This window comes from Lynx rufus, unplaced genomic scaffold (assembly GCF_022079265.1).
Source record: "Lynx rufus isolate CCGP_SWC_20201006 ecotype Redwood Valley unplaced genomic scaffold, mLynRuf1.p SCAF_5, whole genome shotgun sequence".
NCBI lineage: Eukaryota > Metazoa > Chordata > Mammalia > Carnivora > Felidae > Lynx > Lynx rufus.
This window is the reverse complement of record NW_025814867.1, coordinates 57,223,476-57,249,358: the sequence shown is the minus strand read 5'-3', so window position 1 is coordinate 57,249,358 and position 25,883 is coordinate 57,223,476. Positions and strand designations below refer to the sequence as shown.

The 25,883-nt window shown below is 34.0% G+C and overlaps 1 pseudogene; it reads right to left on the bottom strand.

Moving 5' to 3' along the window:
• Positions 1 to 24,806: 24,806 nt before the first annotated feature.
• On the bottom strand, positions 24,807 to 25,390 carry LOC124527170 (tRNA N(3)-methylcytidine methyltransferase METTL2B-like; annotated as a pseudogene).
• Positions 25,391 to 25,883: the final 493 nt, after the last annotated feature.

Here is a 25,883-nt window from a genome sequence, read left to right as displayed (position 1 = left end):
GTGCAGGAGTTGAATTGTGCAACAGTATATGGATATTTCATACACACATATGCACACACACAATTTTAGATAGTGATCAAATAAGCATAACATTCTTCTTCAACTCTTAGACAAAACAAGCATAAATTGATTGACTATTCATTTAATGTCAGAAGATATTCACAGGAAACAAGAGACTTTTGTGGAAACACATTTCTGGGTAAAATCAAACTTTTATATATTGATTAAATGAAGGAACTGACATTTAGGACACATATACTGGCAAGAATTGACATGCATATATGATTGTTCAGGAATTTAAATAAATCTTTCTGTGTACAAAAAGAAACTAAAAGGAATCATATGCTCACATTTTCAAGAGAATTATTCTACTGTACCGAAGAATCTCCTAGAGAGAAGTGTTAATAGGATATTACACACACACACACACACACACACACACACACACAAGATGATAAAACTTCCTCAAGCATGCACATCTAAGGATAAGCATGTCAAGGGCGGATCATCTCATCAGTTTATGGGCAATATGACCAAAATTTAGATTAAAAGAAGCTTATTATATTATTCTACAAACCAAAGGTTATTAAGGAGTCATGGATAGTAACCTCCTATATGCTTGAAGTATCATAAAATGAATGATTAGCTAAAAGTACAGTTAACTTTCCAGGGTCCTTTAATTAACTTTCTAGTGTCTTTTAATTATTGGGGATAGAAGCAGAAAAACATTTTTATTCATTCAAAAAATAAACAAGTATTATACAAGGTCATTTGCAAGCCACATGTGCATCTTAATGTTGAGATGTTTACTGTTCCCCTTATCATATACTTACAGCCTCTTGACCAGGATATAGTACATATATGCAACACATTATACAAGGATCACATTTACTCTTTGAATATAGAGCATGATGTGAGGAGATACTGAATGAAAATACATAATAAAGCAGTATTAGAACAAGTGAGTCCTGAACATTGAATGATTTTGAGGAGTTCTGTGGGAAGAAATGAAATTATTTCAATGGATAATAACAACTTAAAAATAAAATACAATGTTTCTAAAGCAGATGGTAAAATTACTGAGTACAATGTTTAAACCAAACTGGAAGAGCTGATTCAAAGGCAACAAAGGAGGAGATGTTGGAAGATTCAGGAAACATAGTTAAAAAAGTCAAACAGACAAAATTGCAGCACTGAAGAATTAAGAGAAAATATTTGATAATTTGTATAATATAGTAAACATTTCTAATATACTAAGCTGCTAATCAGTAGGTCATCTGATTGGCATCAGCAAAGAAAAATAAGCACGTGCACCCTTAATATCACCCAGGAAATAAATCTCTCTTTTTGACTCCTGTAAAGTTTGTTAATCATAATGCTCTTAAAAATAACATTTACCCCTTTGTAAATGGCTATTCTCCTTAGTCACTCATAGCCTCCTTTTCAACCGTCGTCCAAATATTTTCCACCAACTACTTTATTAATTTATTTGCACAGAATGAAACAGTCACTTATTAGAATACCAAAGAGAAGATCTGATAAATCCTACTATTCCACTATTATTTCTTTTTGTAATTTTCCATCAACTTCTGCTATATTTACTGAAAGATCCTTAGGACAAAGTGTTTATCTATTTTCAGTATACTGAAATATACTTGGATAAATAAATTTATAGGTATATAAGTATGTACTATATGCAGCCATTACCCTCTTTTTTCTTTATTCTCAATCTTAACATCAACAGTATATATAATCCCCTATGTTTAGTGCAGCATGATTTCAAGTAGCCAAAACACAGAAGCAGCCTAAATGTCCACTGATAGATATTGGATAAGGAAGATACATGGAACACAATGGAATATTACAAACACAAACACAATGGAATATTACACAGCTATAAAAAGGTGAGATCTTGCCATCTGTGACAACATGAACAGACTAGGGGGTATTATGCTAAGTGAAGGGAGTCAGACTGAGAAAGACAAATACCATATGATTTCACTCATATGCTGAATCTAAAAGAAAACAGAACAAATGAATAAACAAACTAATAAAAGGCAGAATCAGACCAAAAATACTGAGAACAAACTGATAGTTGCCAGAGGGAAGGCAGTGGGGTGTGGGCAAAATGGGTGAAGGGGAGGGGGAGATACAGGCTTCCAGTTATGGAACGAATAAGTCATGAAATAAAAGACAGCATAAGGAATATATACTCTATAATATTTTAATAGTATCATATGATGACAGATGGTAGCTACACTTGCGGTGAGCATAGCATAACATATAGAGAAGTTGACTCACTATGTTTTATACCTGATACTAATGTAACATTGCGTGTCAACTATACTCAAATACAATTTAAAAAATGATTGTCATGCTTTAGTTTAATGGAGTGAAGAAACATGGTCCACACTATTGCTACGAAGGGTGTTATCACCATATTAGGAGATGTAAAAGGCTGACATATACATTCTTGATAAGTATAAACTGAATAGACCTAGCCTCATTATAAAGATAGTAGAAACATAAATTAAATTTAGAAGCCTGTGTATATGGATACATATGTGACCGTACAGATATCCATATCCATATATAGTGAATATTTTGAAGACTAATGTGACTTATAATTCTTAAGATTTTATTTTTAACAGAATGGTGCTGCAATATTATCAATTAATATAAATAAAATAAATTTAAAATGCATGCATTGGATTGTTTCTGGTAATGTTGCACAGTAACTATATGAAAAATCCATACTCTTTAAAACAATTAAAAAAATCAGACAACAGCACTTTTTTTAAAGTTTAAATCTTTTTTTAAAGTTTAAAAATCTTTTTTTAAAGTTTATTTATTTTTAAAAATTTATGTTTATTTATTTTTGAGAGAGACACAAAGCATGAGTGGGGGAGGAGCAGAGAGACAGGGAGACACAGAATCCAAAGCAGGCTCCAGGCTCCGAGCTGTCAGCACAGAGCCTGACTTGGGGCTGGAACTCACAAATGTGAGATCATGACCTGTGCCGAAGCTGGACACTTAACCAACTGAGCCACCCAGGCGCCCCAAAGTTTATTTTTGAGGGAGAGAGAGAGAGAGAGAGAGAGAGAGAGAGAGAACACAAGAAGGGGAGAGGCAGAGAGAGAGGGAGAAAGAGAATCCCAAACAAGCTCTACACTGTCAGCACAGAGCCTCACGTGGGGCTCAAACTCATGAATTGCATGACCTGAGCTGAAATCAAGAGTCAGACAGACACTTAACTTACTGAGCCACTTGGCTCCTCGAGACAACAGCTTTTTAAGAATGGGTGGTATGGGCAAAAAATAGAATTTCCTTTGCTCTCCCAACAAAGTTCCCTCCAAAGGATACTCTACAAAGAATACAGAGAGGTAGGAACATGTTGAAGTTAGTGGCTCCAGAGGGAATATCTATTAATCTGTATGACCAAAGGCTTTGGAGCTACACCAGGCATGACAAAGCCTGGTGACAAAATAAGATGAATTATTAGGTTTAGTGACCCTGAGCCCCCAAGTACAGTTAGGACCATGGACTCTCTAAGAAAGAAAAAAAAAATCTATCCTACAGGAGAAGACATGTTATTTTCCTAAGTTACTAATAAGTAATAACTACTGCTGACCTATTTAGTATTCCTATTACTACTTAATACTATTTCTTTCTGGACTTTTAATTTTGTTGTCACAAAGCTCAGTAGTTTGACCAACTTTACTTTGCATTCATATTAATTCCCTTGTGGTGTTATCCTGTCTTATAAACCATATAATATATCTGTGTGTGTGTAACATCTATAAATATTTACTAGACCTGACTTTCAAAAGTATCATATTACATGCTGCTTTAGCATGTATGTTTTTAATTTTTGTATAATTATTTTTCAAGTTAAAAATATCAAATTACTACTTGTTTTATTTAGTCTCTTCTCTATAATGCTCTAAATTTTTATATTTATTTCCATGATTGTTTTATTCATATATATGTCTCCTGCTAGACAGTATACAACACGAGAGTAGGGACCAGGTCCATTATTATTCACCAGTGTCCATGGTACATAAATAACATTTTAAAATATTTTTAAAAAATAACTGAATACAGGGATATGAAGAGAATAATGACCTTATTTCTAGTATTTTCTATATAATTAAAATTTACCTATCCAATTACATATTTTCTAAAATTTAAAAAATTCACCTAAAGACTGTATTTAGAATCATCTCTGAATTAATTCCACAGAAATCAAATAAAACTATTCTACTAGAAAAAAGTGTATCTTCTAATGCCCACTTCAAAATACATAAATATTTGTTCCATATTAACCACACTAATGAAAGAAAGACCAAAATGAAATTTCAAAGATAATATACTTGCTGATTTTTTTCGCATTTCATTAAAAAAAGAAAACAAACAAACAAAAAAGACAGCCAAAATATTTAAGCGGAAAACCTATGGACTTTGAACTTAACCAAACATGGTTTCAAGTATTTGTTTTCATGACTAAACATCTGAGGACAATATCCTTTTGAGAGTCAGTTCCAATATTAGCAAAGTAGGCAAAATTTTAAATTCCTCACAGGATCGTTGGGACGATTTAATAATACATCACATATGTTGAGGGCAAAGCAGACAAGCAAACAAAAGAACTTTTTCTATAATCCAAGTTCTGTTTTTTTGTTTGTTCATTTTTTTTTTTACTTCTAACCCCTAAGATTTGGAAAAATACCATAAGTACATGTGAAAACCCAATGCTCACAAATGCACACTGTTGGGAATTATTTATGAATCATGGAAGCTGACTAGCGATACATGTTGGAAAAATGAGATGGAGAAAAGTGGGAGAATAGTTGTGATCATCATGCATTGAAATTGATCTCTAGCAAATCTCTATGTTTTTCTCCACATGGCCTATTTCTAATAAGGTCTAACTCAGGATCACAGAAATGATTCTTCTTTCTCTACAGAACATTACTGGACTCTGTATAGTGATTCCAAAATCATTCTAAACATGGTATGTGTGATAAAATCTCCTAATTCAAAAATATTTAAAAAAATAATTTTCTTAAAATATTTTGCATTTATCCTGTTCTTTAAAGCATCTGGTTTGGTTTATTACAAACCACACTGACATAAACAACATTATTTACTTTATTGATTAAAAGATTCAGCACACTATTAATTTAGTGTTGCTGAAATCTACTTTTGACATATTAGTGTTTTATCATTTTAATACAATTCGTAGTAAGTAAATGCATAGACATTTACAATCCCAAATGTTTGTAAAATATAATATATATGTGCACATATACATGTGTGTGTATACACGTGTCGGCACATTTTATCTTGATTTTCAAATTTGTTTTTTAAATTTTTTTTTCAACGTTTCTATTTATTTTTGGGACAGAGAGAGACAGAGCATGAACGGGGGAGGGCAGAGAGAGAGGGAGACACAGAATCGGAAACAGGCTCCAGGCTCGGAGCCATCAGCCCAGAGCCTGAAGCGGGACTCGAACTCACGGACCGCGAGATCGTGACCTGGCTGAAGCCGGACGCTTAAGCAACTGCGCCACCCAGGCGCCCCTCAAATTTGTTTTAATCATGTTCTATAATATTATTGTTAGGTGGAGCGCACTCCAATGTAAAAGAATAAGCCAGCATTACTAAATTCTATGTGTTTATGCTTTCTGTGCCTTCTAAGATTCTATAAAAAATAGCACATATGCTTCCAAAACTGAGTTGGTTGTACAACTTACGCTCAGAAGGATTTCTTTATAGTATTTTTTAAATTTATATTTTTTAAAGTTATTTATTTATTTTGAGAGAGAGAGAAAGAGAGAGAGAGAGAGGGACCAGGGGAGGGGCAGAGAGAGAGGAAAAGAGTCCCAAGCAGGCTCCACGCTTAGCACAGAGGTCTACTGGGGGCTCAATCCCACAAACCACAAGATTACCACCTGAGCCTAAATCAAGAGTGGGACTAAATGACTGAGCCACCCAGGTACCCCAGAAGCATTTCTTTCTATAATTGTTATGCCAGAAAAAAATAAAATAGAAAAACAATTCTGCATTCAGTCTTTGTTCTTCTCCATTTGGTCATGTAAACATACATGTAAGTACTAGTGATAAAGCACTTATTCTTCAACTTCTGCAACTATGCATCAGTTATTTTCCTTCTGATTTTCTGTTATGTTGTTTTCAAACCAATGACATTAACAGATTCACAATGCAAATTTAGTTTTTATCTATCTCTAGATATTTCAAAGCCATCTGAATAGTCAGATGGTACTTCAAATTCACACAAGTATTCTAGAATGCCTTTCCTTATCTAAAAAAGCTTTTTTTGTGGCCATTAGCATCTTTATTTTGATTACTGTAATTGAAAGAGAAACTTATTTTCGGTGTTTTGTTATTGTCAGGAAGTTAATTTCAGGTTATAATGATAAGCAATAACAATAAATGTATATTTAGAGAAATATATGAACAGTTCAATTTTGGTTGTATGTAGATGGAAAGTATAAACTGATACACTGAGGCATTGATAGATCTCTACATTTCTATATCAAGATATTCATTTAATTTAAAAAATCTGCATTATATTATTCTTACTCTAATGAAGCTATAAGTTCAACTGGGAAGTATTTTAAATAACCTAAAACAATATACTCCACCATGCTGATTTAGCTTCCTTTACATATAATTAGACTTTTCCAATTTAATTCTAAATTTACAGAGAACAATTTACAGATAATTTAAACAGAGAAGTCAGATACTACAATGATAACAGTTATCAGGTCTATAAAGGATAATGATAATAAACAACGAGTATATTTGGGGTATTTATATGCATCAGTGAGTCAGATAAAATAACTAGGAATTATTGTTTTACACCCTCAAAAAAATCTTATCAGCTACTATTTTTCCTAATTTAGACACCATGGTTTGATAAAAGATAAGTAATCTATGACAATATCAGGGCTTGTGAGACAGAAGCTGGAATTTGAATTCACTTCCCTCAGATTCCAAACTCATGTTCTTTCCATTACATTATGCTGTTATCCTAACAACAAAAATTGTTTTTCTCACTCCTTTACTTCATGTTTCCATATAAACAGTGTATTATAAAATGAATCATGCTTTGATGAAATGAGGGCCAGTACAGAATAAAACATTTAATATACCTTAGTACAAAGGTACTTTTCTTCATGTCTCCCCTTTTTATACTTCCTAAGAATTATAAATATTTAAAGGAATATTTATTAGTGTAAATTTTTTGTGAAAATTTCTGAGAATATGTTTTAAACGTGCTTCTTTCTTTAAAACCAAAAAAGAATGGGGTGCTTGGTGGCTTAGTCGGTTAAGCCTCTGAATTTGGCTTAGGTTATGATCTCACGGTTCAAGCCCCGCAACGGGCTCTATGCTGACAGCTCAGAGCCTGGAGCCTGCTTCAGATTCTGTGTCTCCTTCTCTCTGCCCCTCCCTTGCTTCTTCTCTCTCTCTCTCTCTCTCTCTCTCTCAGAAATAAATAATAAACATTAAAAATAAATATAAAAATATTACAAATATTATATTATAAATTATATTATAAATATTATTTAAAAATTAAAATAAAAATAAAACCAAAAAAGAATGGGTGTCTGGCTGGCTTAGTCGTTAGAGCATGCGACTCTTGATCTTGGGGCTATAAATCTGAGCCCTACATTGGAAATAGAGATTACTTAAGAATAAAAGTCTTAAAAAAAAGAAACTTTAAAAAGAAAAACAAAAAGGAAGATATATCATCACCTTCTATAATTTGTTCACAACTCCATCTTCATTATCAATTATTATCAAGTGAGTATTTACTGTTAGATGCGTTGTATAGCTTGTGTGTAAATCTATGCTTTAATCTAAATTTGAATATTTATGTCTAAAACTCAAATTGTGGGTTCAACTAAATATAATTAAAAATATCACTTTGGGATGTACATATAATACATATATATATACATATATATGTCTGTGGTTTAGGTATAAATCAGGAGTAAAAACAATGATTAAATACAGAAGCACACTGATGTTTCAAATCATGTTTATGCTATGAACAATATAATGAAACATTTAAATAGTTTAAAATAATCAAACTTAAAGTACAATCTGAGAGAAACTTCTGTGATGTCTTTCCACGCACTGATAGATAAGAAGTAGTAAGTGGGCACTGGGGTTCGTGGATGGCTCAGTTGGTTAAGCTTCTGACTTTGGCTCAGGTCATGCTCTCACAGTTTGTTAGTTTGACCCCATGTCATGCTCTGACCTGATAGCTTGGAGCCTGGGAGCTTATTTGGATTCTGTCTCTCCCTCTCTCTCTCTCAAAAATAAATAAACATTAAAAAAAAAAAGAAGAAGAAGAAGAAGTGGGCATCAATTCCCCTAGAGAGAATTATTATTAAAAAAAGGCACTTTGAACTTTTAATTTTTGACTCATCTAAACCATATCGAAGCAAATATTATACTCATTCCAGTATTTTGAACTTTTGCCAAGTAAAAATGTTATAGAAAAATACAGCTACTGAAATCTATTTAAATCATGATTTCATTTAGATTTCTACATAGGAGGAGAACATTTCCACACAGGGACAAATATACCATGGTTAATTTCTCTTCCTCCCCACCTGTATGAGTGTGCAGTATGTGTAAAAAAAAAAAAAAAAAGTTTTGTTTTTGCTGTTTATAAAAAACCTTCATTTCTAGAGGTGAAGGTAAAACTAGCACTCCCCAGATTGCCACAGAGAGTCATTCCAGTAGTTAATTTGCTTTTATTGACTTCCAGGGTTTCCTACTGAGAAATTTCCTGGCTGGTGTTCTTAAAATTGGAGCAAATGTCTTCATCTTTGTTCATTTTTCTGAAGTTAATATATGGTTTTCAATCTCCTCCTTAAGATTTATCAATTTGTTATATTTCTCATAAGCACAAACTATGTTTCATTCAACACTCCCAAAATTCTAAATGTACTTGTTGATAGTTCTCCCTGGCCTGAAGCCATCTGGGACAAACTATGTTATATATACACAAACTACACACTTATATACATGGACACACACACACATATTTAAAAATAAATTGATAATCACTACTTGTTTTTGTTTACTTCTCCATGAAAGGCTCTAGCTGATAGATTTAGGGCCATCATTACCTTATTATTGACACCTGAAAACAGACTGCTGTTTTTGGCACTGAGAACTCAGTGGGTACAGGTGAAGGAAACTGTAACAAAATCAACAGTGGGAAAAGATTGGAAAGAGGCAAGACATCACATTATTTTAGCTAGGTAGCCTTCACTAAAAATTAATTCTGTACCTTTCTCATTAGCAACTATTTGATAATCTACTTTTTAATGTTTTTATGTTTTATTGATAAATATAAAGAAAATATGAAGCACTATTCAAATTATAATCATAATGCTGCCTGTCTCTTCCCTATAGAGACTTTAAATTTTGGAATAGATTGCATAAGACACATGATTAGAGAAAGTGGATCTTCAACAGTATTTCAACTGACACTTAAAATCACTATAGTTTTCTCTCTTTTCATTTTGGTAAGTAGCAGTTATTAAAAATAATAGACAGACTTGCACTTCTGGGAAGATGGAGTACATGTAATTATCCCTATTTTTCAGGAATAAGCTTAAATTAACCCCCAAAAAGTATGACAACAAGGCAGACTGGCAAGGGCCCTGGAGACCCAAGGAATGACTTGGTGGAGTGTTCCTTGGTTTTCTTTATGATTATATATATCGCAGACTTGGAGCTGAAGAAGCCAACTACCTGGAAATAGCAACGGGTGCCGACAAAAAACAAAAAGAAAAAACAAAATAAAACAAAAAACAAAACAAAAGAATCAAACCAAAAAATCCACCAAAAGCCCGTTATGTTTAGTCCAAGAATCAGGAAAGGTGAAAAGGTGAAGTCTATCATGAGACAAAACATTGGGAAAATAATTTCCCTACTCCATTACTGAAAATGTGAACTGTAGTAGAATACTGGAATGTATTTTAAAATCCTATTTATAGTATATTAATCACTTAATTACAAGTAATGTTTCCCTATGTAACAACATATTATTTTAGTTAGGTCGACAATGTATTTTACTAGTAATATGGTATTAATTTTTCAAAGCAGTCTAAATTGTCATAAATAACTTCCTGAGCCACTCCATTTTAATGTTTCTATTTCACTGACAGATTTCTCTGAGGCTGACAGTTCATTTCTCTAGGATCAACAGCTTATAGAAAAAATAATATTATTCTCCCTGCACTATCAGGTGCATAAGTAAGATGTCAAAGCAGTGAACACTTCTCTACCCTAATTTGCTTCTTGAAATTTTGACTGTTAAGTCATATAAATATTCCTTGGATTATTATTTCACTACTAAAGGTATCTCAAATTATATACTTATCCTATGAACCCTGCAGAAATATTACAGAGGCAGCTCATTTGGAAAACATTTTAGTCAGTATCTTTCTTGCCATCTGTTATGGCAATATTTATGATACATGAGATATAAGAATGCAAGTTTAAATTTATTTTGATTCAGTCATTTGTAATATTTCAGAATTTGTGGAATTTATGTGTACCTGATCGATTGAGGAAAATTAATAAAAACTGCTGAACACCAACAAATGGTTGTTGGATTACTTTTCAGCTTATAAGTCTTTCTCTTAACTTACATATTTTAAAAGTTTTCCAAAATATACAAAGTAGGCAGGAGAATAGACTGTATCCCAACTCTGAATTCAATAGTTATCAACATTATACCACACTTGTTTATTATTTCCTTCCTTCCTTATTTCCTCCCTTCCTCCCTTTTTCCCTTGACTTTTCTTTCAATTATAAAATGGCTACATAATCTTCCAACATTTTAGCATCCTATTTTGCCATGTGATTTTGCAATTCCTCCAATCAAGAGGTCAAGTCTAGGAGTGCCTGAGTAGCTCAGTAGGTTAAATGACCTACCCTTAATTTTGACTCAGGTCATGATCTCAGGGATCATGAGATCAAGCCCTGCATCAGGCTCTGCACTGACAGCTTGAGATTCTCTCACCCTCTCTCTCTCTTCCCCTCCTTCACTCATTCTCTCTCTCTCTCTCTGTCTCTCTCTCTCTCTCTGTCTCTGTCTCAAAATAAATAAAATATACATTTAACAAAAAGAAGTCAAGTCTATTTCTTCACACCTTGAATCAGGTTGGCCAGAGACTTATGTTGCCTAATGGGACATTAGGAAACATAACTCAAGCAGAGCCCTCAAAAGAGCTTACATATTGGACTGTCTTCTTTTGCTGTGTTTAGAACCCTAAGACCACCATACAGACTAAATTGAGCAGGACTCATGGAGGGTGAGGGGCTAAATGCAGGAAAAACAAGTCCAACAAATAGCGTGCCAACTTCCAGAAAAAGTAAAACCATCCTAAATCATCTAGCCATTAGCAAAACTATAGGCAACTACCAACATACCATCAAATTCAAGCTGAGTTGGTCCAGATAACAAAAGCACAACTGATACACAAAATTGTGAACAAACTCAAGAAGCTGTTGTTGTAAGCTGTTAAACAATTATCCTTCTTTTCCTCCTTTTTTTCTCCATTCCTTTCTTCTTTCCTTACATTGTTTTATCCTTCTTAATTCATTTCCTTTCTCTTTATGTTGTTATGATATTTTTTAAAACTCCTCATCATGGGGCGCCCGGGTGGCTCAGTCAGTTAAGCGGCCAACTTCGGCTCAGGTCATGATCTCGCGGTCTGTGAGTTCGAGCCCCACATCAGGCTCTGTGCTGACAGCTCAGAGCCTGGAGCCTGTTTCTCCCTCTCTCTGACCCTCCCCCATTCATGCTCTGTCTCTCTCTGTCTCAAAAATAAATAAACTTTAAAAAAAATTCAATAAAAAATAAAAACAAAAACAAAAAACTCCTCATCATGTCACTTTTCTTATAAGTGTTTCCGTACATATCCAAATAAGGGAATTTTAACAATCACAGTACCATTACCTCACTTAATATTATTAATAACAATTCCCTAACTACTAATATCCAGTCAATATTTAATGTTTTCCAGTTGTTTCTAAATATATTTTATTGCTTTTCATTAATAAATTATGATAGTGTCTTCAATAATAAATTATTTTGGAAAATTGACTGCTCTAGCTAGGTCAGAACTCCAGTGTTTCTTCAGCTTTGTATTATATCTGAAATCTTTGTTCATTTCTCACCCATGAGCAGCTGTGATTTATTGTTCTTTTTCGAGTCTATCCTTGTACAGGTGCAGTTCAGAATGCAGGCAAGCACTTGAGGGGAACCCCTGAGCAGATTACCAGCATTCTTTTTCTGTCGTTCCCTTCTTCCCTTATCTCTGGACCCAGCCCCAGATATTCCAGCCTCCTTAGTAAAACAGTCCCTTCCCATTTGGGCCCTATTTGCCTGAAGAGCCATTTGAAAATGACCCCCTTGGGAGGCCAAACCATGGAGTCTAGCCTATTCCCAAGAATGATGCTATTTATAAAAAAAAAAAAAAAAAAAAAAAAAAAGTGGCGGTGGAGGGGGGAAGGGGAGCGCCTGGGTGGCTCAGTCAGTTGAATGTCTGACTTTTGATGTCAGCTCAGGTCGTGATCTCACGATCCTGAGATGAAGCCCCGTGTCCTGCTCCAAGCTGAGCCTGGAGCCTGCTTGGGATTCTATCTCCCTGTCTCTCTGCCCTTCCATGACCCCCCTCAAAAATAAATAAATAAACATTAAAAAAAAAAGAGTGATGTGACAGATTCTCATCAAGGTTATTTGTTCTTTGCTTTACTACCAAATGTCTAGGTCAAAGGCCTTACATTGTTTACTGTGTTTATAAGGAAGCAAGATCCTCTCACCTGTAACTGTTCTATTAGGCCTGTGAGTTTCCATTTATGTCCGTTTAGGGTATTTCTATGGTCATATCTGGCCCACACACTGTACAGGTGTATACAGCTTACATGCGTACATACTCTGGATTTTCATCTAAAAAAAATGTTTAATTTTGTCTGACAAATGATACCTTATTACTTGACAATGGATTGGTTTAGACAAGGTGTAAGTTAGTTATAATGTTCAATGTACATATATTATAATTATTTTCCTAATGTACTAGAGCCAGAATCAATATATTCCACATAGAACATTAATGCAAATGAGTGAATTTGTAATCTGGGATCTTAGCCATGGACATGCATTTTAGTATTTGTGGCAAAATTTTATAAACAAAACCATAGATTAATTATCTCCACACTGTGAAGTAGAGTAGTTTATTCTAGTCCATCTTTCAGTTTTAATTTTGTACTAATATGTTCTAAGTTAAATTGATATACTCGGGAAAAATGACCTTCTAAGGTAGTTTATGAAAGATCCATAGTTTAACCTGAAATATTAACCAGTTGTTAAATACATTTCTAACTTTTGTATTCCGTTTTCTAAAAAATCTACTTGAATGGAGTAAATTCTCAATTATTTATAGCATTAAGAGTTCAGAATAAAAGGAGAATGTTGAAAAATTGTGATAGATAAGCCAAATTGTGGATGTTTAATTTCTATGTAAAAATGCATATAGATTTCCATTTTAAAAATACACTTTTATAGTTAAAACTAATAGTATTTGCTTAACCTTTGGGCAATTAGTGAATGCCAGAGTCAAAAATCTTTATTTGATGCTGGGGAGCGGGAGCCATTGTAGATTGAGCAGACTAATTTCCTTTTCCTTTTTATTTTATTTTATTTTATTTTTTTATCTTTTTCATTTTAGATAGAGAGTGTGTGTGAATGGGAGAAGGGGCAGAGGAAGAGGGAATCTTAAACAGACTCCATGCCTAGTGTAGAGCCCCACACGGGGTTCAATCCCAATACCCTAGGATCATGACCTGGAGCAAAATCAAGAGTCAGACATTCAACCACGTGAGCCACCCAGGTACTCCAAGCAATTAATATCCTTAATGGAATTGATCAAACTCAGAATAAAATAAATATTTTTATATATTTATGTATTTTATATAGTATTTATATATTTTAAATAAAATAAAATAAATAAAATATTTCATATTTTCCAAATAATATATTAGTATAAATAGTAGCACATACATAACTATTATGCCTGCTGTTATGGGCTAAACTGTATCCCTCCAAATTCCTATATTGAAGCTGTAACACATCATATGACTCTATTTAGAGATAATGTCTTTAAAGGAGTAATTAAGTTAAAATGAGGCCATTAGAGTGGGCCATAACTTAATCTGGTATCTTTATAACCAGAGTGGATTAAGACAGAGAGAGAGAGAGATACCAGGGCACATATTTACAGGAGGATGACCAGTGAAGAGGCAAGAGGGCAACATCTGCAAATGAAAAAGGGAGGTCTCAGGAGAAACCAACCATACCATTTCCTTAGATCTTAGACTTCAATCCTCCAAAATATGGGAAAATAAGTGTGTTTTAAGTCACCCCGTCTGTGGTATGTTGTTATGGCAGCCCTACCAAGCTAATACATCTCTTCATATGATTACCATAGATATTAGGTTTTCTAGTAAGAAAAAACTGTTATATTTAAAATAACTGAAAGATCTGGATCTAGATATCTCTTCCAGTTAGTGTTTTGTTTTCTTTGGGTAGATAATAGTTGAATTATTGTATCATATGGTATTTCTGTTTTTAGAATCTTGAGAAACCTTCATACTGTTAACCACAGTGGCTTCGCCAGTTTACATTCCCATCAACGGTGCAAGAGAATTTACTTTTCCCCACATCCTCATAAACACGTGTTATTTCTTAGCTTTTTGGCTCTAGACATTCTGACAAATGTAAAGTGATATCTCATTGTGGTTTTGATTTGCCTTTCCCTAATCACTACCACCCATCTATTTATCAGTTTTATTTACAATATCCAAGATATGGGAGAAATCCAAGTGTCCATTGATACGTAGATAATGAAGCTATGGAATATGTACAATGGAATATTACTTAGCCATAAAAATATGAGATCTTACCATTTGTGACATCACGGATGGATCTAGAGGATATTATGTAAAGTAAAATAAGTCAGACAGAGAAATGTAACTATCATATGATTTCAGTGATATGTGGAATTAAAAAAAAAACAGGGAAACTGGGTGCTCATTTGGTTAAGTATCTGACTCTTGATTTTGGCTCAGGTCAGGATCTCACAGTCCCAAGATGGAGACTTGTGTCAGGCTCCATGCTAAGCATGGAGCCTGCTTAAGATTCTCTTGCTCCCTCTTCCTCTGTCCCTCCCCTGCTGTGTGTGCATTCTCTCTCTCAAAAAACAAAAATAAAATAATTAAAATAAAATAAAATACTAACAAAATAAAACAAATGAATAAGCAAACAAAAAGCAGAAACAGACCCATTAATACAGAGGACAAATTGGTAGTTTCCCGAGGGAGAAAAGGGTGAAAGGATGTGCAAGGGGCAAAATGGGTGAAGGGGTGTAGAAGATACAGGTTTTTAGTTATGGAATGAATAAATTATGGGAATAAAAGGTACAATATAGGGAATACAGTCAATGGTATTGTAATAGTATATGGTGACAGATGGTAGCTATACTTGTGGTAAGCATAGTGTAAGGTATAATCTTGTTTTGTTTGTTTATTCATTTGTTCAATTACTATCCTATACACTTGAAACTAATGTAACATGTATCCATCTTACTTAAATTAAAAAACAAATGACTTAGAGGAAAGTGCAAATGGTTATAAGTTGAACAAAGCAAAAACAACAAAAGAAATAGCTAAAAATATCTTAACTAAAAATAAAGCATTAAAAAGAAAAAATAACAGAAAGATCATAATGGCTATAGAATAGTATATACTAATGACAGAAGTATGAAGACATTGAAAAAGAGATCTGGAAATATTATAACAGATTGCAGGCCTTTAAGAGCTTCTGGTTATAGAGAATATAGGTCTTCTGACCCCATCTCTAAGTTTGTTCATTTAATTAAAAAATATTGCCACTTAGTTTTCTTAACCAGGCAAAGTGAGTATAATGTTTGTCTCTTCCATTCAACTGCTCAAAGATGTTTCAGAAAAGCAACGAAAGGTCTTATTTCATGAATGAAGAAAAGTTGAAAAGAAATATCAAAAAATCTCAATAGTTGGAAAAGGAGAAAATCTGTAAAAAAGTTTACATTCCATATTATTTTCTAACATTGAGTCACAAAATGTTTTAAACAAAAACTCTTACCCTGTGATTTTTTCCTACTTTTTAAATAAGCTGTATACATCTTACTCTCATGTTTCAATACGTGTTTAAGAAATATTCTGGATACAAGTCTTTTGGTGGATATATATCACTTATAAATACGTTCTAGTCTGTAGCTATTTTTTTATTCTTTTAACAGTATCTTTCATATAGCAAATTTTAAAAAAAGCTTATAAAGTTCAATTTATCATTTTTTTTTCTTTTATAGATTGTGCTATTAGTATCATTTCCAAGATCTCTTACCTAACCTCTGGACACAAAGGCATTATGAGTGAAAGAAGCCAGTTTCAAAAGGTTACCTACTGCATAATTCCATTTCTATGACATTCTTGAAAAGACAGAACTGTAGTGACAAAAAAAAAAGATTAATGGTTGCCAGAGGTGGGGAACTGTGTGACTACAAAAGGGCAACATGAAGAGTTCTATGGGGTGATGGAAATATTATGTAGGCTAATGGTGGTAAAGCAGACCCAACATAGTTAAGGTTCATGCAACTGTGCTATACCTTCAAAAAATGTCATTTTACTCTATGTTAAATTAAAAAAATACACAAATAAAAACAAAAATAAAAAATAATTTTTACCACAATGTAAGCATATTGTAGAGCAGATATTCCTGAAAAGTATATGAATGACAACTATCAACTAGAAGGCACAGCGGTAGTAAACTAAAATCAAATTGATCAGGTCACAGACTATCAAAAAGCACCAGTGAAGACATTTTAGTTCTCAGAGCTCTGGTGGGTCTTATACATTAATAATCTCAGTCACAAATTTATTAAATTAACATATATAATGTAAATATTAAACACTATTTTCTGTTGCCTCACCAAGTGAAGCTGATAGAAACGTTCATAGAGCGGTGCCTGGGTGGCTTAGTCAGTTAAGCATCTATTGATTTCAGCTCAGATCATGATCTTGCAGTTTGTGGGTTCAAGCCCCCTGTGGGGCTCTGAACTGACAGTGCAGAGCCTGCTTGGGATTTTGTCTCACCCCCTCCCTCTCTTTCTGCCCCTCCCCTGCTCTTACTTGCTCTCTCTCTCTCAAAATAAATACATAAATAAATGTAAACAAAAGAAATATTCATAGAACAGAAGGTAGTACTGGTATCAGAGAGTTTAATTATTTTCCTTAAAAACAACAACAAGAACAAACATGCAAGACTGTGAATATAAAAGGAAAAAATCCTATAATGTGAGTTGAGACATAACCATCCCTTATAACAGTAATTAAATGGTCAGGAATTACTCTCTTCATTTATTTCACAATTGGCTGACAGCCACACTTATTGTTAAGCAAGAAAGAATGATGCTTTGTAAAGTGGGTTTGTATCATATGCTGTAGCTGGTTCCAGAGTATTCAGTAACTTATAGATTCTTGGGGAGCAAGTCACACAGTCAACAGTTATTAATTCAGTTGTTTAACTAGCTATTTATTATTCAATACGGATTGAACCAACCATAAACGTAGATTAGACCTAAAATTATTTTTTCTTACTGCCATTTGTATCTTTGTCCTTTTTTTCTTTATTTGCTTATGTTTGGTTTTAACAAATAATGAAGTCAGTGAATCTGTGCAGACAATCCTTAAATGTTAATGAACTGTCTTTTAAAAGAGCACATAAATCCTTTTCTTCCAATTTTGTTTTCCAGTTGCTGTTAGGTTGTTGCTATAAATAAAGAGATATTTTTACCAGGGACTCTTTCAAATTTTTAAGGTTAAAAAAGGCTGTACTCTCCAAACAGCAAAAAAAAAAATAGGCAGAAAATCTTTCAAGGATGAAATAAATAAAAGGAGCGAAAAAGATTTGTACTGGCAGAATTGTTAAAAAATGCGATTATTTTGAATTCATAAGGGGATAAGCAATGATACAAAAATAGGCTGCTAATTAATAAGGAGGGGCTAGAAATTAATGAGTCCAAAATGTCTGAGTTACTGAAATTGTACAACTCATTTTTTAATGAGAGAAATGAGAGAAATTTTAGGAAATAGTGACAGCTTTGCAAAAATTGCTATTGACAAAACACAGGAAGAGGAATACTTGAATATATGAACATACTCAAATCAGCAAAATTGGGTGACTTGTTTCCAAGGACACAGAGCAAGTTAGTTGCATAATAGCAATCACTGAATCAATAATAATAAGGATGCAAAAATTATGTCAAAATATCTATATATTGCCTTTGAATGACATTTTCTCAATCAGATTCTACTTTTGATACAGTATGTTTTTCCATATAATAAGATCTTTCTAGATTCAAAAATGAATTGGGTACTTCTGGTTTTTCCAGTTTGTCAAAAGTGTAGTACTTGAAATAAAATGTAAAATACTTTTGATCGAAAAGAATTGGTTGCTGATGAGAAACAGACAAAAACAGGGATGAGAGTAGAGAGTATTGGGTGTTTTCTTTTTTGTTTTTTTTGTTTTTGTTTTTTGTTTTTTTTTTTGTGGGGGCTCTTTTCTACTGGAAGGGCAAGAAACTACCATCAGGTAGATGATATTTAATCTGAAACATACCAAATGAGAGGGATCCAACTGTATGAAGTATTGAGGTAAGACCCATTCCAGAAGTTAACAGTGTATCTAACACTTGGGTGAAAAACTTTTATGTTCAAGGAAAGAAAGAAGGTCTTCTTGGCTGGATTTTAGTGCCTCGGGTGATAGTGATAGGAAATAAGGGAGACTGGTTAGACTGTAGATGGTGGTAAGAAATCTGAATAGAAAAAATGTAAGTTAAATATGTAATTTAAAAATATAATCATCCTTAAACAAAAATCATTTCAGCTTCTGTTGCCATTATTAGAAAACCTAATGACTAAATAAGTTTTATATAAACATGGCAGACTGGGTTTTATTATGGACAAAGTGATGGAAATAGATTGATAGAATAAAGCCAAAAGCATAAACAACCTAAATCCCTAACTAGTAAAATAAACAGAGCTGCAACGAGAAATTGGATGAGTTCCCTATAATAATTGTTGCCACAAATCTTAACACATACTCCTTTTTTTGTATACTCTATAATTCACCTATGATTAATAGTTTTTTTTCTATTTTGTAGGGAATTAAAATGTTTTTAAAGTGGCATGTTCTTTTTATTTTATTATTATTGTAATAATAAGTATTTTAAAGAACTATAAATACAGAGTTGAATGCTAGCCAGCAGGTCAACTCTAGTAGATCTTATCTCACTCTGAATCAAAAAAATATGAACATTTCAGTAACTCTTGTTTGGACTTATGCCTATGATCCCCCTGTTTACTTTTAGTATCAGTCAGGTTAGGTCAGATGTTATTTTAAAAAGCTCAAACCTTGCCCCAAAGCATATTACTTACAGAAATGTTAACTCTGCAACTTTTACAGATACCCAATACACATTAGTCCAATAATGGCTGTAATATATATACATATATATACACATATATATGTATATATATTTAAAGTTGTTCAGAGTATTTTAATACTAGTTGTTTTCCTGCCTCCTCTTTTGTCTCATTTATATAGCAAACACCGTTAACAGTATTTCAGGAAGGGAAGACATAATGAAAATAAAAGCCTAAGCAAATATTGAGCAGTCTGAGCTCTAGTAGTAATATTTCCCCCTCAAACAGTTGGTTGAATGTAAGCAAGTCATTGACTAGCAGAAGCTCCATGGGTGAACTAAAAATCATCATGATCAAAAGACACAGTACATACCTTGTAATCAGGGACACGTTTTTGTTTTTTTCTAAGGTATTAGCTCTGCTGCTTATTAGCTCTAAGGCCCTAGATGGTCATTTTGCCTCCATAAACTATGATTTCTTCATCAGGAAAATAAGGATATGAATGCATTCTACACATATTTGAGATAATGTGTGATAAAGTGCAATGTATTGCATTGTATTGCAATGTATATACCCATAAAGAAGAGGTCATTATTTTCACTGAAAATAAATGTGCTGCAAAGACTTTACTATTTCTCAGGAAGTGAGAAACTATACGGAAGTTTCCTTTAAATGAGAGGCCAAAGGACACAAAAATACTGATTTAAAAGGGCACATGTACCTCAATATTTCTAGCAGCATTATCAACAGTATCAAATTATAGGAAGAACCCAAATGTCCATCGACTGATGAATGGATAAAGAAGATGTGGTGTATGTATGTGTGTGTGTGCATGTATATTATATATATTTATATATATATATGTATATATATATTTATAATAATTTGGATACCGTTGATCCAAACATATATATATATATATATATATATATATATATATATATATATAAATTTGGATACTTCCTATAATTTGGATACTGTTGATCCAAATATATATATATGGGATATTATATATATATATATATATATATATATATATATATATATATGGGATATTATTCAGCCAGCAAAAAGAATGATAATCTTGCCATTTGCAATGACGTGGATGGAACTAGAGTTGTATTATGCTAAGTGAAATAAGTCAGTCAGAGAAAGACAAATACCATATGATTTCACTCATTTTTGGACTTTAAGAAACAAATCGATGAACACATGGGAAGGGATAAAAGAGAGGAAAGCAAACCACAAAAGACTCTTAACTTTAGAGAACAAACTGATGGTGGATGCAGGAGAGATAGGCTAAATGGGTGTTGTGTATTTTTTTTTTAATTTTTTTTTCAACGTTTATTTATTTTTGGGACAGAGAGAGACAGAGCATGAACGGGCAAGGGGCAGAGAGAGAGGGAGACACAGAATCGGAAACAGGCTCCAGGCTCTGAGCCATCAGCCCAGAGCCTGACGCCGGGCTCGAACTCACGGACCGCGAGATCGTGACCTGGCTGAAGTCGGACGCTTAACCGACTGCGCCACCCAGGCGCCCCGGGTGTGGTGTATTAAGGAGGGCACTTGTTGGGGCGCCTGGCTGGCTCAGTTGGTTAATTGTTCAACTTCAGCTCAGGTCATGATCTCAGGGTTCATGGGTTCGAACTCTGTGTGGGGCTCTGTGCTGACAGCTCAGAACCTGGAGCCTGCTTTGGATTCTGTGTTCCCCCCTCTCTGTTCCTCCCCGACTCACACACTCTCTCTCTCTCTCTAAAAAATAAAGATTAAAAAATTAAAAAAAAAAAGAATTGGATGTTGTATGTAAGTGCTGAATCACCAAATTCTACTACTGAAACCAATATCACATTATATGTTAGCTAACTAGAATTTAAATAAAAATTTGAATGAATGAATGAATGAATAAGAGGCCAGAAATAATAACATTAAAACTCAAAGCAAATGACTGTATACAAAAACCAAACAAACAAAAACAAATAAAATAGCTATTGGATTCCTGCAAATACACTCCAATAAACTGCTTATATTCCATCCTTTACTTCTATGCTGGTTATCAACTGCCCCTCTGCTCCAAATCCACCTTTCCCCCCCTGCTTTGTGATACTGGAGCTGAATCATTTAAATCTCTTTTTTGCTGGCCACCACAATGTTAAATTCTGTCAGTAGAGAGCAGTAGAGGGACAACTCAAAAGGAAGGGCCTGGGGCACCTAGGTGGCTCAGTGGATTGAGCAACTACTTAGGCCCAGGTCATGATTCTCCAATTTGTGGGTTCAAGCCCTACATTAGTCTCTCTGTTGTCAGTGTGGAGCCTGCTTTGGATCTTCTGTCTCCCTCTGCACCTCCCCTGCTTATGCATTCTCTCTCAAAAATAAACATTAAAAAAAAAGGAAAAAGAAAAAAAAAGGAAGGGCCTTCTCTTCTGGTTCTATTCCTTTCCTGTTTTTTCCTACATCGTGAAATTCAGCTGGTGGCTTCCCAGCAAATCTCACTGGGTGCTTCCCAGAGACTTTCAGCAGCACCTCACCCTGGGATTCCTCGCTTGTTAAACCTTTCCAAAGCTCTCTCCCACCTGGTGAACCAGGGACCCACCCTCTCCAGCAGAGTGTGTGTGTTTGTGTGTGTGTCTAGAGAGACCCTCTTTCTTTCAAGTTTACTTCTTTCTCTACTATTCTCCCTAAACCCTAGAGATAGTGGCTGCTCCCCACTTCTATTCCTCTGTTTAGAGTTCTCTATGCCTCTTAATAGTTAATTCCCTGTTACTAGTTGATAATTCTTTATATAGAAATTATTCTCCTCAGGTTCCTGATATGATTTCTGACTCTTGACTGGACTCTGACTGATATACCTTTTCATACTCAAGATTAAAGATATCAAGTGTAATTTAAACTTGGCATTCTGGTAACTCTAAAGCACACAACAGAATTTTACAAATCTATGATTATAGCTCTTAATACTAAATGCAGCTTGAAACAAATTGAATTTTGCTGGATAAAAATAAATCTGAAGTCCGTGACAGATTTCAAAAACATTTCACAATATGTTGGAAAACAGCAGTGGAATGTAAAATCTTTGAAAGAGTTATAAATACTGAAGAAAAACAGGGAAGAGCATACAAAAAGAATTAAAATTCTGTTGGAGTCACAGTTTTGGTCCTAGTCTTTACACAGAGATTTTTATATACGTTTTGTTTAATTTTCAAAGGTTATTTTAGCCATGAATAAACTTAGTAATTTTTACATATAGCTGGTATGACTCACACATACATAAGCTTGATCCCATTCATATTTTTGGGTTCTCTACCATGCTTTCTAAACCTCTTGACAAACTAATCAAATGTCCTTTAAATTGATTTATAATATTTCAAATTTGTGTTCCACAGTAATTTTCCCCAAGTCTCTCATCCTGCACAGAAACTAATTCCTCTTCAATTGTCTCATTGTGCTCACTAAATACTAACCCAATTTAATTATTATTCTTTTATCTTTTATACCACTAACATCGGAAGTTGATAATTAGAATAAATTAATTTTCTGCTTCTAAAATGAAGAAAATTGGCTACATTGCTTTGTTATGAGCATTTGAAAAGTACTTAGTATAAATATACATAGTTACTGATAACAAATGCAATGACAACTCCCTGGCAGCTTCCCCTGAACCTCAGAAGCAATGGATTGTCACAGTAAAGTGTTAATGAACATTAGCAATTACACATGCAAATTTTGTTTCCATTTCTAGATTAGTCCATTTCTTTAAAATCCATTCACTTTAATGTATTTTCATTTATGTATTTAAATATAAACATACAAGAAATAATGATTTGTACAGCCTTGTTTTAGGATTTAAGAAGATTCAAGATGAATACTAAATGGGCATGTTCTTTGAGTTCCACATTATTTTTTTCTGCTAAGAATAGGAGGTTTTTTTATAGGAGTAAAAACAGATATGGTTTTATCTTAAAGTATCTCTTAACATGAAAGTGTTCTCTATCTGACCACTCAATAGAGAAATGATAAATTTTAGAGAATGGGGTTTCCTTCTGGGTCAGGGTTCTGACTCTCTCATATATCCCTGGCATACATATGATTCAAGCACATATCAGATATACACTGAAAAAACTTAATTTTCCTCCAGAAGACATCTTCTCTTTTTTTTTTTTTTGGCTAATAGTTGATGTATAGAGATTATATAAAGGTATAAAAAAGTGAATTTTAAATATTTAAAAATATTTTTATATTGCGATAGAGTGGTATGGTATACAATTTTATTTATTTATTTATTTACTTACTTACTTATCATTTATTTATTTTACTAAGAGTGAAGATCCTTTTAATTGTTAAGAAGGAAGTTACTTAGAGGGGGAACCGTGCTTAAGATTCCACAGAGCTAAGGTTGTGGAGACCATGACCAAATAAATATGTAACAAGGACATATTTTGATAGTCTTTAAAGCAGTGTTTTTGAGTCAGGAAAACATGCAAAAAAGATGATTCTTCTTGACGTGCTTCTCGCTGAACAAGACCTTTACTCACCTTTGTATGCATCGACTGCCTAGCCCAGGTATTGGACCTCCATAATAATTTAATGCAACTCACAATCAAATTACACTTTGTCAAATATAATACTTTCTCATGGAAATAAATTCCAGATACTTTTTAAATTCATGATTTCCATGAACATTTCAGTTATGATAAATTACAAAATGGCAAGAAAGACTCTTTGAGATCTCAAAGTAAGAAAAAAACTTGAGGAAAGTATCTTTCAAAGGGCTTCACAAATATGAAGCACAATTATTAGAAGCTTGATAAAAAGCAATTTTTCCTTTCAAGGTTTAAGTCTCAATTTTTGAACATTCCTACATCAACAAGACACCATTTGTGATTGCTCTTTTTAAAAAAGCCCCAAAGAGCTTATATCATGTCAGGGGCGGGTGCCTCTCAGCCAGCACCAGACAGAAGAGGCTTGCGATATTTGCACTAAATCCAAACTCGGTACACTGTCATTTCCTCAGTTCATCTGCAATCTGCTATCCACCAGATTCTGAGACTTTTCCAGTCCAGCAGTAGTGATAAGTGCATCCGGCCCATCTTGTGTGAAGTAAACTATAGTACCATCACCTCTCACACAGAAATTTTCACAGAGACACTGACCTTTTTGTAAACTGAAGCTAAGCCATGTCTTAGGGGCCATAATCTTGCAGAAGCATCCCTCTCCGTGCTTCAGAAGCCTGCTCAGCCTGTTGATAGCCTTCTGCATCTTGTCTGGAACAACTGCTCGAGTGTTGGGTAGGTGGTGGAGGATCCAGGGAACTCATCAGCACAGATTTCCAGGTGACCGAGTTTCTGAGTTATGTTTTCTTCCCCAGGAGGCATCTGTGTTTTATATCCAAGGCTATCTGAAGAACACTAGTGTTCTTTTATTTTTAAAGCAGGTCCATCCTCACTGCTCCTACATTCAGCTACTTCACTTCTCTTGTTCTCTGAGAGCAAATCTTTCAAGTGATTTTGGTTTGGGCTAGGTGCTAGCTCTGGGAATTCAGTAAAAAGCCAATGTCTATCCTCGAAAAACCTGTTTTAGTGGATTTTGTAGAAGTCATTCCCATATTTGTGGGCATTGGATTGGTAAATCAACTTGCTCCTCCTGGCACACCCACTGGGTACCATTCTCCCAGACTTTCTTCTCCACCAATTTGGTCTATTCTTCTGACCCCTCCACATTGTCCCAGACATTATTAATGGTCGAAGAGTCAAAGCAGAATGCTCAGGAACCAGGTCCCAACCTGCTGCCTCCTTTTACCAGAGTGCAGCCTGCTCATTCAATATAGGGACCAACCATGACACTGGAGCCGGATATGTATACAATTATTTTTAACAATTTATATTCACATGGAAATGTGCTCATAGCATATGGATATGTTAAAAAATATTTAAAAGTGGCTATGATATGATCATATGCATTTTAAATAACAGTAGATATTTAGAAGGATAATCACCAAAATTCATAACAATTATCTCCGAGAGCTGGTTTACAGAGCAAGGATATAAAGATAAATTCATTTTCTTACTTATGCTTTTTTTCCCTGGTGTTTTCTATGTGACATGTAATAGAGCCATGATAAAACAAAATAAACTAAAAATGATGCCAACACCTACAGCTTCATATTATATGCCATTTTCTTTTTCTTTTTCTTCTCTCTCTCTCTCTTTTTTTAATTTTAGAGAAAGAGAGAGAGAGGGAGGGAGGGGAAGAGGGAGAGAGAGAGAATCTCAGGCAGGTTCGACTCTATCAACACATAGCCTGATGTGGGG